Consider the following 13,294-nt stretch of genomic DNA (forward strand, 5'->3'; position numbering starts at 1 on the left):
TTCAGTGGGCAGTGCTTTGGGAGTTAGGCTCCATTTAGCATTGAATAAAAAACTTGCAGAGATTCAAGAGCCACATCAAAGATAAAGAATCAAGTATAGTCATTTAGATGCAGCTCAAAGAGTGGAGGGCATTTATTCTTGTGATTGATCAGGGATTAAGTTTTCTTTCTAAAAATCTTTTTAACATATAGTATTGCCTTCTCAATGATGTGATATAGATACTGATGGTCTTGTTTTATTTTACAAAATAACTGAAATAGCATTCAAAAAAGAAACTTAAAATAAATATTACTGGAGCATCTCTGTAAAGAGACAAAACAATTTTTGCAAAATCTTCCAACCTCTCAACCTCTAGTATAAGCACCAACCAATTCACACTGCCTCTCTAAGGATGCAGACATATCATGAGTCCCCATTTGGAAGACCTAGAATTCCAAATGTGAATTTGGGACTTGAATTCTTACTGTACTAAGCATGCTTTTCATTGACATTATAAGAATGCTTTATTTTACAGATTCTATACACCAAATTTTATAAATCTCTTTCTAATTTCAATTTTCAAGTTTCATTTAGGTCAGAAGAAATTGTGGAATCCATCAACTTGAAGAAGTTGAGATTTCCTCAGAAAAATGCCTCCTCTGTCTACCCTAGAGGCACCCAGCGCTCCTGAGTTGTGTGCTCTCCTCTATGCCACCCAAATCATGTGAACCATATTTCAAGAAGATTCCTAGAATGTTGTTTTGTACTACTTTACTGGTTGGGGGAGCAGAGCTAATTTTAACTCACTCTTGAAAACTTGATCACCCAAAATAAATTGCATCCACAAAAATAATATTTGATATTTATGCAAAAAATGTTTTTATTAATAAGTCAACTTATGAATAATTCTCTTGCAGATGTCAACCAATTCAGTAGCTGTTCTGGCTTCCATGTCAGAACATATTCAAATTAAAAGTAAGTTCATAGAAAGTTACACAGAAGATGAAAATAATTCCTGGGCCAGAGATTTTTCAAAACCACTTTTTTTAAAAGATTTTATGTATTTATTTGTCAGAGAGAGAGAGAGAGAGAGCACAAGTAGGGGGGCTGCAGGGGCAGAGGGAGAAGCAGGCTCCGGAGGAGGGACTCGATCCCAGGAACCTGGAATCATGACCTGAGCCGAAGGCAGACGCTTCACCGACTGAGCCACCCAGGTGCCCTCAAAACTACTTTTTCTTAAGAGTTTTATGTGTCTATTTATCCTTTATTTGTTAATAAATATTTATATAAATACAGCAATCCTCCTCTAGAGCATCATTTTATTTTCCTACTAGTATTTCACTTACAGATCAAATTTTTTAAATCTAATTTCCCAATTATCGTCTTTGGAGTAGTCCAGCACTCTAAGACTTTATACCTAAAGGTCCATATTTAAAATAGTAATAAACAAACAATGAACTTGTTCTGCATTATACTTAAATATTAGAGATTAATCACTGAGCTTATTTTTAGAGCGGTTGACCATCTTTTCAATTCTTTTCGAAGGAATATGTGGTGAATGTCTCAGAAATAAACTCATATTTAAGAACAAGAGCACAGAAGTAACAGAAACATTTCTGAAGATAGGAATTTTAAAGAACTAAATTTAAAAAATTAAAAACTAGTATGGTTTTAGGTAAAGGTTAGAAAGCTACAAAAACTAGTCATGAATAAAAATGCTATCTTAATCTATATAGTACAATGTTTAAAGCTGAATTTTTAATAACTGTAAATATGCCATTAAGATACTCTTTCATTGTGTTTTATCTCTTTATGTTAATATGCATGTTTTAATTAAAATAAGCTGGAGATTTGGCATTTTATAACTAAGCTAAAGCAAGAGTATTTGTTTTTTTCCACGCCATTAGGGGGCGACGTCCCCCAGGGCACTGCCTGCCAAGTAACCCCAGGGAGGCTCAAGGCTTAGAATTAATTGTGGCCTCTGCAATATACCCTCAATAAAACTATTCTCTTATCTTTTCTCCTCCCCTCATTCTGTTTTGCAAGTTGAATAGAGATAAGCCTGGTCAATGTTTACACCAGAGGTCAAGGATGCCTCAGGAGTTGCTTGAAGTCACTGAAGATACATTTGTCAGCGAGACCCCTTCTCCCCTTGAAGCTAAAGGATGAGGGGCAGGGGAAACATGGCACCAAACCAGGCGACCTGATTGGGTTTAGTGAGCTTTAAACACACACACACACACTACCGTATAGTATACATAGCTCAGAACACCAGGATACCTGTTCAACCCACCAAAACAAATGGCAACAAACAGCAGAAACCTACTGTTTCTTGCGAAATCAGTATAGATGGAAGTGTTGGCTCCAGAGGGTCTTCTCCCCAACCAGAGGATATCTCCATGAAGGAAGAGAACCTCAGCCAAGATTTCTATGATTCCTTGCTCTGCAAAACTGAAGACAGTGATAATGAGGACTGGGAGAACCCTCAGGTCCTCAGTGACCAGGTTAAGGCTGTCTACCAGGTAGGTCGATCTAAGGTCTCTAAGGCAATCCATAAGTCCCCACTTCTTATGGAAGAGAGAGATACACTGACCCATGCGGCCATCCTGGTGGATGGGCTGGTGAAGGCCCCTCCAAGTTTAGGCTGCTGCAGGAGACTCTGTTCATAGGCATTGCCATCATGGACCCATTTTTACAGGTTGAGCTGGCTTCTTGTAAGAAGCTTCAACTGGTTGGAATTATTGCTCTGCTCTTGGCTTCCAAGTATGAGATGTTTTCTCCAAATATTGAAGACTTCATTTACATCACAGACAATGGTTATACCAGTTCCCAAATCTGAGAAGTGGAAACACTGATTTTGAAAGAACTGAAATTTGAGTTGGGTCAACGTTTGCCACTACATTTTAGTGTGTGTGTGTGTGTGTGTGTGTGTGTGTGTGTGTATAATCAATTTAGATTTCTGGCTTTTTGTTGTCATTACATCACACACACTATTTTACACACACTATTTTACAACGAGGTCTACTGGAATTTGGAGTTTTCAGTTCAGCTACTCTGGCAAAATTCTAAATTGTGGAATTATATGTTCCCTGTTCTAACCCCTTCTATCCTGTTAATTCAAGAAATGGCAATCTTCACCTGTCTTATTTAGTTATTCACCCCTGGTTACATTAGACTGTAGCATTAACTCATGGATTCCATTTTAATTTAACCATTGGCGACTCCAGGAGATCCACACTCATCAACATAACCCCTGATTCTCACAGGCCAACTAACAGGACTTGGGTTCAGCCCTTTAATCTCCCTGGAGCTTCCTTTCTTGACATTCCCCACCCCACTCTTTGTATTCTAGAAACACCAGGTGTCTTGTAGCTCCTCACACCTCATGCTATCCCTCCTTCTTTTCTCTCTCCTTCCATATTTTCTTTGCCTGAATCACCCCTATTTGTCTTTCAATCCCAAGTGAAGCGTCTTCTCATCAAGGCTGTGTACTCATCCACGTGACCAAATTCAGTTGACTCTTTTCTCAAGGTGACAACATTATACTAGAATCAAATTGTGTTTATTTCTTTTTTTAAAAATGTATTTATTTGAGAGAGAGAGAGAGTGGGGTAAGGGCAGAGGGTGGGGGAGAGAGAGAATCTCAAGCAAACTCCACACTGAACAGGGAGCCCAATTCAGGGCCCAATCTCACGACCCTGAAATCATGACCTGAGACAAAATCAACAGTCAGACACTTAACTGACTGAGCTTCCCAGGCACCCCAAAGTGTGTTTATTTCTCTTTCCCCACAAACCTATAAGCACTTTCAAAATAAGTACAAAGATAAGTCTTTCTCAAATCAGACCCCAAGCTCTGGTTTACAGTGACAACTTCTGTTATATTGAACTCAATTAATGTTGGGGAGGAAAATCAGATTGTGGAAACGGGATGACATGGTTCCAAAGAATCCTGAAGTTAGTAAGAATGAAAGAAAGAGAAAATATTGAGTTAGGCAAAAGAGAATTGAGTTGGTGGAAGATAATTATTTGTATGAAAAGGCAATAAGGAACATCCAGGGCTGACAATCAACAATGAGTTAAAACAGCATATTTCTATCCTTGGAAAAGGGCAAAAGCTAAAGGAAATGAATCAATAAGTTTATTTTAGTCCATGCTTATTGTCTGAATTATATTTGTATCTCCTATGCTGTGACTCTCCATCCCTCCCACCCCATAGCTTGCTAAAATCATGACTATCTGGTAGCAATGCTGGAGTGAGCAAATGAACAATAGTCAGGTACTGAGGCATTATTATATTTTCCTGATAAAGCAAACGAAAAGCTATATATTTTATATCACAGCATAAAACTGTCCACATCATGTATTAAGTGTAAGGTACAAACAATACTGCATTGATGTTCATACCAATATTGTATAACAATTCTTACTTCTCAAAATTGACAATGTTTTTTGTCTTTTTTAAGATTTTATTTATTTATTTGACAGAGAGAACACAAGCAGGGGGAGTGGGAGAGGGAGAAGCAGGCTTCCCACTGAGCGGGGAGCCCGACGCGGGGCTTGATCCCAGGACCCTGGGATCATGACCTGAGCCTAAGGCAGACGCTTAACCGACTGAGCCACCCAGGCGCCCCCAAAATTGACAATGTTAAATTCACTGCACAGCAAGAGGGAGAAAGGGGGAAGAAAAGTTAGGTGGATAAATACTGAAATACTGAGTATTCATGGTAAGTGCTAGAAATGTTTGCAGGAAGCAGCAGGTATTATTCAAGCCTCATATCATTACTGCAAAACTATTTCCCGAGCTTTCTTGGAAAACTACCCAACACTGACTTAAACCACAGTATCCAACAGTTGTTCTCTCTTTTCACCAGGTACTCAATAAACCGGCGATCCTGGCTTTAGAGGTGTTTGCATTAAAACACATGAATTTAAAAAAAAAACAAAACAGTAATATCATTTATTTTATTTTTAAAATTTTTTTAAATATTTTATTTGTTTATTTTAGAGAGAAAGAGCAGTAGGGAGGGACAGTGGGAAAGGGAGAGAGAGTCCCAAGCAGACTCCGCACTGAGTACAGAGTCCCACACGAGGCTTGGTCTCATGACCCCGAGTCACAACCTGAGCCAAAACCAAGAGTCAGATGCTTCACTGACTGCACCACTCAGGTGCCCCTCATTTATTTTATATATAATATATGATTTATACGTATCATTATTTATTATACTAGTAATTGTTATTACTTACAACAGCTCTGAGACGTAGGTTTTACTGGATCAGCTGTATGGGTGTGAGAGCCGTGTCTCAGAGGGTGCATACTGCAGGATCCAGGGCTTACCGCCTGTCCACACTCATGCTGGTATTGGAACGCAAACTCTTCTGACCCAAAATGCCAATGGTGCAAGCATATAGGCAACTGGATAATCCTAGATGCAGAATAAAGTCATACATCATGGGTGGAGTTGTGCCTCTTGTTCATGGTCAATATTCTCCTGCCATCAGTCACCACTGGGGTTGTACCGTTTTGTGCTGATTAATATCACCTCCTGGGATCCAAACAGAAGGAATCACCACAGAGACTCTGGGCGCATGTGCATGGACTCAGCTTGAGGAATGAGAGGGAAGGCCTGATACTTTGGGGCCGGGAAGAAACTAACTAACACACTATACCTAGAAAACTTTGTTCTATTCCTGATACGGCCGCCAACCAGCTATCCAGTCTGAGAGATGTCACTTAGCCTTAATCTTGTCATAGCAAAATGCAAGACATGGGGCAAGATTTTTATGTCCACTTCTAGCTTTCCAATTATTTGAGCTTGTGTTTGTCGACAATCTGAAGGATCAAATCTAAAAAGGTGATTTTAGAATTTGAGAGGCCACGGTCTGCATCGTGACTCAGCTGCAAATTAGCTATGAGACTTTGGACAAGTTATGTAATCTTTTTAAACATCTGTCTGCTCACCTAGGAAGTTAGTAATAACTATTTTATGAACTTACAAAAAGCATTAGAGTTAGTACAGAGAGTCTACTGTGCAATGTGTCTATGGATATCATTGTGGTTGTTGTTAATTGCTTATTTGATTCAATTGTTTATCTGAAAAGCTGAGTGCTACCCCTGGAGGGGTCCCAATTCTCCCATTCTAACTCTTTCTCATCTATGCAGGGACTTAGAATTCATAACACAGAGCTGTCTTTCTGATTTATCCCTGCAGCAATTTAACAATCATAGGCAGGACTAGCCTTTAGTATTGTCAAAAATCAACCTGCTTATAATCCCACAAAATTAGCTCTATCTCTAAGACAAAAAGCTGTCTTGACTGACAGAATCGCCTTTGAAAGTGCAAGTTCCCAGAGAGTGGCCACCTTGAATTTCTAGTTCAGCTTTCAATAGAACCAGTTAATGAGAATAGGCTGGGTATGTGGGGAGAGAGAATGCAAGTCCAGAGAAAAGGAAGGAGTAAGGGCATCAGAGAAAGGAGCAGGAAGGAAGGTGGGCTTCTAGAGCTTCTCTTGTCCTTAGTAGAGTTCTCTTTCTTCCTATCTCTCTTGGCTCTGTGGACCCATGATTCAGGAAGAGGTAGAAGAGGCATAAGCTTTGAGATTTGGCTCCACAGTTCATGTGATACTTGCAGAAACCTATTCCTTGACCTTGGATATAACTCTTAATTGCTGGGACATCTAGGCTCTTGTGGTAAGATTGGTGTCATCTCTGACCTGCTTATCTGAAAAGTTTCATATGGGACTCAAAGGAGAAGAGAAATATAGGAATGTTTTGAAGGTAGAACTCCTCATGCAATGGGGAGTAATCATTTGCAGTAATTTTACATACATTCTGTACTCTTTGCCAACTTTCTATATTATCCAGTTTCTTCCAGTACTACCACTTCTTTTATGGGCCATAAGATTAGATTTAATTATCATTAGAATCAGGTGTATTTCTTATGTAAAATTAATATAATTGTATGGAAATGCAAATTTATGCAAATATCATGCAAATGAAACCTCAGTGCATCATGTTGAGCTCCCCATAAAATACAGAAAACCAGTCATGGATCCTCTTACAGGAGTAAGCATAAGCTTGAACATACACATTTTATGGCATAATTAATCATATGCAATATTACAAGAGTTGTAAGCCAAATTTCCAGTAAATAAAAATGAATTATGAGGCACATACACTTTTAATTCGAGAAGCTGTCCTAGGGTTTGTGATACACACGATTACTCTTGCAATTACCAGGGGTGAGGCATGATTCTCATTTCCTTTAAGGAGGTATGAGAATGAAGACATGATTCAGGGCAGAATGGGTGTCGGAAATAAAGACTGAAAGTGTTCCCAAGTAAAAGGACATCATAGTCTTCAAGGTAAGGTCTCCAAGTTGGATTTATTTGTATTTATTTACACTTTGCATAATTGTGGTGTAATGTGATGACTGGATCATAATACATCTTCCATTAGTGCTTTCTGGTATTTAGTATTCTGTAATAAATCACCCTGGATGTGTTTATTTATTCAGTAGAGGTTTAATAGTTACTTAATATGCACAAAATGGAACGCTAAATACAAAGGGAAGTTCTTTGCTCTCCTGAAGTTCTTGGATAACTCAGGAGATAAGACAAGAGCAAGATTCATTAGAATTCATGGTAGAAGACCAGGGGAGGTTCAAGAAGCCTTTAGGGAGGCAATATGTTGGCTCATGGTATTGAAAGAGAAATAGAATTTATGACCTTGATATATGTTTAGGATTTTGTCAGAACCTCTGTTCAGAAAGAATTAATTTTCAGACTAACTTGATATCAAGGGGCCTTCATGAAATTTCTATAAGCCTGGCTTTCTCTTTAAAAAGATGTTTTATTATCCAATATGCTTCATTAGTTGTTTTTATGTGGTCTCTAAGTGTTCCTCTTATTAGACAAATAATTTCTAATTCCTATTATGTGTCAGGCACTAGGTACCAGGTGTTGGGAATATAAAGTTAACAAGGTAGGGTCCTTCCTGGCCTTCGTGAAGCATTTAGATTAGTCGGGGAGATAGATATTAAGTAATCAAATAGATAATGACAGTGATTGTGAGTGCTGTGGGAGAAGTGGAAGATCCTGTTGTGTGCCTTGCATGGTAATGCTTACTGTATGACTGACACACTAGTTAGGAGGACACCAAATAAAGCAGAAAGAAGGATGGTCTGGGATGCAACGTGGACAGTGAGGGCAGAGAATAGTAATCAACGGACAGGATGTCCAGAGGTGCTGACACAAGCCAGGTCACAGTGATGGTCTTGCAGACCTGGTGACTTTTCACACTAGGAGTGTTTTAAAGAGTTGTTTGGTTTTTTGTTTGTTTGTTGTTGTTGTTGTTGTTTAGAAAGGAAGAGAGAGCAGGGGGAGAGGGAAGGGCAGAGGGAGAGAGAGAATCTCGAGCAGGCTCCCGGCTGAGTGTGGTGCCCAATGTGGGGCATCAATCTCATGGCCCTAAGATCACAGCCTGAGCTGAAACCAAGAGTCAGATACTTAACTGACTGCACCACCTGTTCTAAAGCGTTTTGTATAAGCCTATAGTATGATCACTTTTACTTTTTTCTTTAGAATCGCTCTGGCTTCTGTGAGAAGAAAGTGTTCGCAAGAGGTGAGAGTGCTGCTAAGAGAAAGTTTGGGACATTTGGCCATATGCCCAGAGAGAAGGAAAGCAGTTCAGCCTAAAGCAGCACTGGAGGTTGAGATACATGGACACACATGAGGGAAAAGGAAGGGCAGTGGCTGCCCTTAGGGGTCGTCCAAGTGGGTTAACAGACAGGAAAAGCTGAAGGACCATTTCCGGTACTTAGTCACACAGGGGAATAGGAACGCTCTTCATAGAGAAGAGTGCCACTAGAGAAGGAACATATTTTTCGTTGTGCTGAAATTAATTGTGGTTTATCCAAGTGGTGATATTAGGGATCACCGGGTAGATATGTTTGGAACTTGGAACAAAGTTCTAAAAATAGCATATAAAAGTGATAGTCTTAGACACCAGTAATAATCGGTCTCCACAGTGGAATGAACCAAGAGAAGCGGTCTCTTAACTCAGTCTGCTCAGTTTCCCCATTTTCTGCCCCAAATGGAACAAAAGAAAGGCAGAAGAAGCACCCAACCACACAAAAAGAGGTGAGCAAACCTCAGAGCTCTGGATGACTAGATGTATGGCTTTGGTCAAATGCCCTGATCACTTAGAACCTCAGGTCCACTGCTGTGGAATGAGGACACACATGGATTTCCACAGAACATTTGGTTTACTAAGTATGATGGTATATGGAAAGTTCAGGACAAAATTGAAGTTAACTTTCCCTGACTCAAAACTCTCCTTTCTCCCCCCGACTCTTTCTCCCAACGAAAACATACAGACTTGGGGATGGGGGCCACCTAGTTGGCTCAGTCGGTCAAGCAACCCACTCCTCATTTCGGCTCAGGTCATGATCTCAGGGTGCTGAGATTGAGCCCCGTGTCCGGCTCTGTGCTGGGTATGTTGCCTGCGTAAGATTTTCTCTCTCCTCCTTCTACCCCTTCCCCACCCCATGTGGCACATGTGTGCTCTCTCTCTTTAAAAAAAATAAAATTAAATTAAATTAAATTAAATTAAATTAAATTAAATTAAAATTAAAATAAAGTAATAATAATACAGACTTGGGCTTTCATTTCCTCTTTTCTCCATCTCAAGAAAATGTTCAAAACATCTTAGAATATATTGATTACAATAACTTTTCTCTCCTGTGCACCCACATAAGCACACACACCCAGATACAAACTTACAAAAGCCTCAAATTGGAAAATGGAGACAATTTAGCTACCTGAGAGCAAGTGCTTTGTAGCCTAATGCTATGGAGTTTTAAACTAAAAGCCAAAGAATGAACAAAACAAAAAATATAGCCACTGGATTTGTAAATTTTTAATTACTAAGGACAAAGAGGAAATCAAAAGAGGAGAATATTTAGAAAGTAACAAACCCTGAATAAAAAAAAAAAAAATGAACCTAGTAAAAGTCTTAAAATACTTCATATCTAACCAAATGGGTACTAAAAATGGAACTAAACAGCCAACCTGGAGGGAAAACAAACAAAAACCCCACAGGAAAGGAGAAGACCTGTGTTTTCCCTCTGGTTTCCCTCTAGGCACCTGCTGATGAACTTTGGAGCCACCGGAAGTCAGACATGGCATTAACTCTTTGGCCGAGGGATGTGTTTCATTTGCACACTGGGAGCTCTAAAGGCCAGGTCTCATCAGTTTCTCTGTCTTGTCCCTGTTTGCCATACACCACAGTGCTGGCTACATCCTGGAGTCAGGGTCACCCGGAGAGGTGTTCTTGCCCCCCTGCAGTGGGAGGGGGGCTGGAGATAGACGGGGATTTGATGCTTTAGGCCACTGAGATTTTGCGGTGCTTGTTACCGCAGGCCCCTTATCCGGATGGACAGGCCAGCCAAATGTATTCAAATAAGGGAAAACACTAAAAGATAACAGCAGGAATTAGTAGAAGGGAATGTCCCGTGCCACAGGAAAGGAGGAATAAATCTAAGACCTCTGATAAAGTTCTGATTGATTAAATTAAAAAATTGAGCAAGAATACACACGTAAAAAAATTTTAGCAACAAATCAGGGGGTATAACCTCAATTCTAGAGGAGAAAAATGTTTAACTTTTATGAATGTTATACATTATATAAAGTACTATGTTAATAAGTTTGCAAATATACTAAAAGATATTTTTTCTAGGGAAATGTAAGTGAAAAGAATTCTATAAAAAAGTACCTGGTTCACGTGTTTTAGGAGCTTTGTATGTTCTTCAACGAATACATACTTTCTAAAGCATTTCAAGTTTCAAAACATAGAAAAAAGATCAATATGTTTAAAAGACTGATGACCTAGATATCTATCTATGCCTGCATGAATGCAAATACACACACAATTTCAAGGTTACAAGGATGTTCCAATACTGCAAGAATTTAATGCATATTTCCTAATTAATGTGTATAATTCATCTAAGTAATAGTTTAGAAGTGGAAATCCATCCACTCTTTTTGAGTGGCAAAAAAACTAATTTTAAAATGTAAAATACTTTGGGGCGCCTGGGTGGCTCAGATGGTTAAGCGTCTGCCTTCGGCTCAGGTCATGATCCCAGGGTCCTGGGATCGAGCCCCGCATCGAGCTACCTGCTTGGCGGGGAGCCTGCTTCTCTCTCTCCCTCTACTGTTCCCCCTGCTTGTGCTCTCTCACTCTCTGTATCAAATAAATAAAATCTTAAAAAAAAAAAAAAATGTAAAATACTTTCCTGATTAAAGGAGATGTCAGTAAATTTGTTATGGAAGAGAAATGCCTTAATATGATAAATGGAGTATATCTAACACTGGTTTTAAGTATCCTAATTAATTCAAAGCACAGTGGAATTCCTATTAAAATCAGGAACAAAACTATCAGCCCCATTATCACTGTTATAATTCAACATTGTTCTTGAAGTTCCAGCCAATGCATCAGGCAAGAAATATAAATACTTTGTATAAACAATGGAGAGAGTACCATTACACTCAAAAGGCCTGATAGTCAAAATAGAAAGTTTAGTAGTCTCAAATGAGGACTTATTCAAATTTTTAAGAATTCATAAAGCTGAAATAATGACATCCAAATTTCATCTGTTTACGATTAGATGTGTTACATGAATTGCTTCCAGGCCAGGAAATTACACTGGGTTAGAGTCCACTAAAAATAAGCTAACAAAGACAACATAGAGACATGTTTATTAATTATACTTTATCATAAAAATAAAATATTGTTTAATAAAATATTATTTAACAAAAATATATCATTTAATAAAAATATTAGGATTTTGTCAATATATACTATTATAAATAGCTCTTCATAAGGACTCAGCCATAGTTCTGAAATGGTGCCCATGGTAATTTATGTCCACACATCTTCTTGTGTTCAAGACTTAAAGAAAATTGTTGTCTCTTTGATTAAGGTATTTTGTAAGGGTTACCATTACTCTCCACGCATGCTGGCTGAAGTTGTCTGCAAACTTTTACAAGAAATAAAAGCCAAGTCCTTTGCTATTTCGAAGCATGATGCCCCAGCAGCTTGTCTGATACTCAGCATTGTTTCTTCAGCAGTAACTAAGCAATGACCCCTCCCCCCAGGACCACCACCTCCTCCCAGTTTGGATAACTGTTGCTCTTGCTAAATATAGAACAATAAGCTTAGATGGCATAGCATGACTGACTATTACCGATTTTATTTCTATTCCCTAAGCTAAGTATGAGTTTTTTGCCTCGCTAGAGAACTCTAATGTAAATAAATATTTTTCAACTCTTGAAACCCTTTATTGCATTTATTACTGCTAAGTTGTTGGGTGTTGTCATCCAGACCACAAGAATTCCTGTTAAGTGGCTCTATTGAACAAACTCACTATGAGCTCAGGATCAAAAACAGCTAAATTGATTGACTTGTTTGCCCCAATCTTACGGAGAGTTAATTCATGTAATTGTCATATTTTATCTTGGCTTGGCTGCTAGGGGAATTGAACTCCATCTAGCACAAAATGGTATGCTAAGCATTTCTCTGTGCTGGGTTTACCCTGGCTGCAAGTTACTCTACCCCCTCCTGTTCCCTCACACTATTCCAACTTTATTGTTTATTGTCTCTTATTGAGATTTCTTAGTGTATGTTACCTTATTTTATCAATGAACTAAGCAATATGCATATATAAATTCTGCTTAAATCTCTCAAGTTGGCATCACATACTATTTTTTGTCTCCGTTTTCTTCCCTCTTCATTCTCAACCATTTCCATCTATCTTTTGCCTGTGTGTCTACCATTTCCCCTGTCAGAATATCTTAATCAAAGGAATAGCCTCAGTGAAGCCATAAACAAGGCTCCGCTCTGTGAAGGTGGTGATCGTATTCTCACTGTGGATTTCGAGTCTTCTTACCAACAGCATGGTCACATGTCTGAAGAAAGGCAAAAAGGTGAATTTTCAGAAAGAACAAATGCAGATCAGTCCTTTGGGACGTCCAAGTACCCGTAGGATCTTGTGAACTGCTAATTGCTTTAAATACCACTCTTGAAAGTGGTCCAGGGACGGTGAGTCTGTACAGTGTCTTATTAGCTGAATCAATATCTATGCTTTAAAAATTGGCAAGAACACGAAGACCTTGAAGCTTCTTTTGTTACAAGGAAACCAAAATGGAATATTAAATATTTAAAAAGTAGGTCAGACTTAATAAATGCATTTTCAAGTAATCCAGCCTTTAAATTAAGCCGTAGTATGGAATAGATGGATTTGAGACGATGTGCCGGC

The 13,294-nt window shown here is 38.8% G+C and overlaps 1 pseudogene; it reads left to right on the plus strand.

Annotated features, from left to right (window-relative positions):
* Positions 1–1,644: 1,644 nt before the first annotated feature.
* Positions 1,645–13,021, plus strand: LOC102728193 (G2/mitotic-specific cyclin-B2-like; annotated as a pseudogene).
* Positions 13,022–13,294: the final 273 nt, after the last annotated feature.

This window comes from Leptonychotes weddellii, chromosome 10, assembly GCF_054177405.1.
Source record: "Leptonychotes weddellii isolate Sample4059 chromosome 10, ASM5417740v2, whole genome shotgun sequence".
Lineage (NCBI taxonomy): Eukaryota > Metazoa > Chordata > Mammalia > Carnivora > Phocidae > Leptonychotes > Leptonychotes weddellii.